At 56.4% G+C, this 2,656-nt stretch overlaps 1 long non-coding RNA gene across 1 annotated transcript; it reads right to left on the bottom strand.

Annotated features, from left to right (window-relative positions):
* Window positions 1–203: 203 nt before the first annotated feature.
* On the bottom strand, window positions 204–2,031 carry LOC138243379 (uncharacterized). The gene is made up of 3 exons (XR_011192110.1): window positions 1,953–2,031; window positions 1,338–1,407; window positions 204–380 (listed from the first exon to the last, which is right to left on the bottom strand). It is a non-coding gene; the product is annotated as an uncharacterized lncRNA (long non-coding RNA).
* Window positions 2,032–2,656: the final 625 nt, after the last annotated feature.

Raw genomic sequence — 2,656 nt, 5'->3', positions numbered from 1 at the left:
GAGCTGTAGGGTATCGGGAGTTTAGGGGTCAGTGTGGGGAGCTGTAGGGTATCGGGAGTTTAGGGGTCAGTGTGGGGAGCTGTAGGGTATCGGGAGTTTAGGGGTCAGAGTGGGGAGCTGTAGGGTATCGGGAGTTTAGGGGTCAGTGTGGGGAGCTGTAGGGTATCGGGAGTTTAGGGGTCAGTGTGGGGAGCTGTAGGGTATCGGGAGTTTAGGGGTCAGTGTGGGGAGCTGTATTGTAGATGTGGGGCACCGGGCCCACCACAGGGCGGCCGGTCCAGTCTCGCGGAAGGCGACCGGGTCAGACTTACGGAAAAGCACCGGGATTTGGGCCGGGACCTCTCCCGCTGCCAGTCCGGGTTCGGCCTGACCGGTGTGACCTGTGAAGACGCCAAAAAGCCCATCTCCGAGACAGCTCTGACCACATAGCCCAGCCCAGTCGTGTCGAGACTAGAGGCCTTGGGCAGTCTCTACAGTGTGTCCAGTGAGAGTGTGGACAGGTGAGTGTGTACAGTGTGTCCAGTGAGAGTCTGGACAGGTGAGTCTCTACAGTCTGTCCAGTGAGAGTCTGGACAGGTGAGTGTGTACAGTGTGTCCAGTGAGAGTGTGGACAGGTGAGTGTGTACAGTGTGTCCAGTGAGAGTCTGGACAGGTGAGTCTCTACAGTGTGTCCAGTGAGAGTGTGGACAGTGTGTCCAGTGAGAGTGTGGACAGGTGAGTGTGTACAGTGTGTCCAGTGAGAGTGTGGACAGGTGAGTGTGTACAGTGTGTCCAGTGAGAGTCTGGACAGGTGAGTGTGTCCAGTGTGTCCAGAAAGAGTCTGGACAGGTGAGTCTCTACAGTCTGTCCAGTGAGAGTCTGGACAGGTGAGTGTGTACAGTGTGTCCAGTGAAAGTGTGGACAGGTGAGTGTGTACAGTGTGTCCAGTGAGAGTGTGGACAGGTGAGTGTGTACAGTGTGTCCAGTAAGAGTCTGGACAGGTGAGTCTCTACAGTGTGTCCAGGAAGAGTCTGGGACGTTCAGAGGCAATCTGTGCTCTCAGAAGGCCATAATGGACCTGCAGCTTGGTTTTCCTCGGACCCGCGACCCTGTCTCTTGAGCCGAGGCGTGTCCTCAGTCAAGATCACCACTGGAAGTGTCTCTCCTCGTCTGGAGGTGTTACCGTGAGACCTGGTCTGTCAAGCGCTTTGCGCTGCTATGTGTGTGAAAGGTGCTCTATCAGTGAAGTTTATTATTATTATTATTATAATACAGCGAGCGCTGCTGGGGGCGGAGAGGCCAGTCGGAGGAGGGCTGGACGCTGGACGCTGGACGGCGGGCGGGAGGGGTGGACTTACGACGCCTCGCCGGGCCCGGGTCCTGCTGCGACCGCGCACGGCCGTGCGGCATCTCTGTCGGTCCATCGTCCTGCCGAGACAAGCAGAGTCACAGAGGGGAGGGGAGGGGGCGGAACCACACAGCTGGGCGGCTTGTTCCCCACCCCCGCCCCCCTCTGTGTACAGAAGAGCCTCCTGTCCTAACTGGAGGAGCTCACCCAGCTGTGTATGGAGAGAAGCCAGGGTATCAGCTTTGTTCCACACCCCCACCACCCTCGGTGTACAGAAGAGCCTCCTGTCCTGACTGGAGGAGCTCACCCAGCTGTGTCTGGAGAGGAGCCAGGGTATCAGCTTTGTTCCACACCCCCGCCACCCTCTGTGTACAGAAGAGCCTCCTGTCCTGACTGGAGGAGCTCACTCAGCTGTGTCTGGAGAGAAGCCAGGGTATCGGCTTCAACCACAGGGCTGGGCAGCTTGTTCCCCACCCCCACCACTCTCTGTGTAGAGGTGCACCTCCTCTCAATATCTTTTTACAGCACGATCACACCCATAAGAGTTGAGTAACGGTAAAAAAAAACAACTTATTTCTCCACTTATTTTGTTATTTCTCGCCAGCGGCGCTTTTGACTGACTTACCGATTTCACTGGGATTCTGAAGAGAGATTCTGAAGCTGAAATTAACGATCTAAGTCGAAGTAACTTTATTGGAAGAAACACGTATTTATAAAAGACTATATAGCGCTTTCCTCCTCTTCTCTCTTCACTCCTCTGAGCTCACGGGGCTCCGGCGCCGCCCCCCGCTAGAATCCGCCGCTCTGTGACGTCAGGCGGCTCATTGTGACGCCTCCGTGACGTCGCCCCAAACGCGCTCACGGCTCGGCCGCGAAACAAAAATGGCCGACATTTTTCACGGTTGTTTTTTTTTGGGGGGCGGACATTTTATTTTTCCAACTCTCGGCGGCCAGCCGGGTGTCCCTGTACGACCCCGGTAGTCGCCACCTCGGACAGGCAGGGGAAACGGGTCCAGGTGTTTCCGGCCCAAGGGTTACAAAAGCTGCACTTGAATTTAAAGACAAAATCACGTCGAGGGCGCATTCAGCACCCCCACGTCCAACACGGGTTTCCGTGGGGTGGGGTTCAGTGAAATTAGCAACCCCCCCCCGACCCCCAAATCAAAGAAAGACCAACCTCCACCCCCCTCTAGCGCTCAAGGGCGTTAATTTCGGGCCACGTCCAAAAAACACAGGTCCCCCCCCCGTCCTGCGGGGAAAAGAGACGCCATTTTCTTTTCCGAGCGCTGCGTGGGACCTCACGACCCCCCCCCCCCCAAAAAAAAAAAA

This window comes from Lepisosteus oculatus, chromosome 14 (genome assembly GCF_040954835.1).
Source record: "Lepisosteus oculatus isolate fLepOcu1 chromosome 14, fLepOcu1.hap2, whole genome shotgun sequence".
Taxonomy (NCBI): domain Eukaryota; kingdom Metazoa; phylum Chordata; class Actinopteri; order Semionotiformes; family Lepisosteidae; genus Lepisosteus; species Lepisosteus oculatus.
The sequence above is the reverse complement of the archived record's forward strand: the minus strand, read 5'-3'. Positions and strand labels throughout refer to the sequence as shown.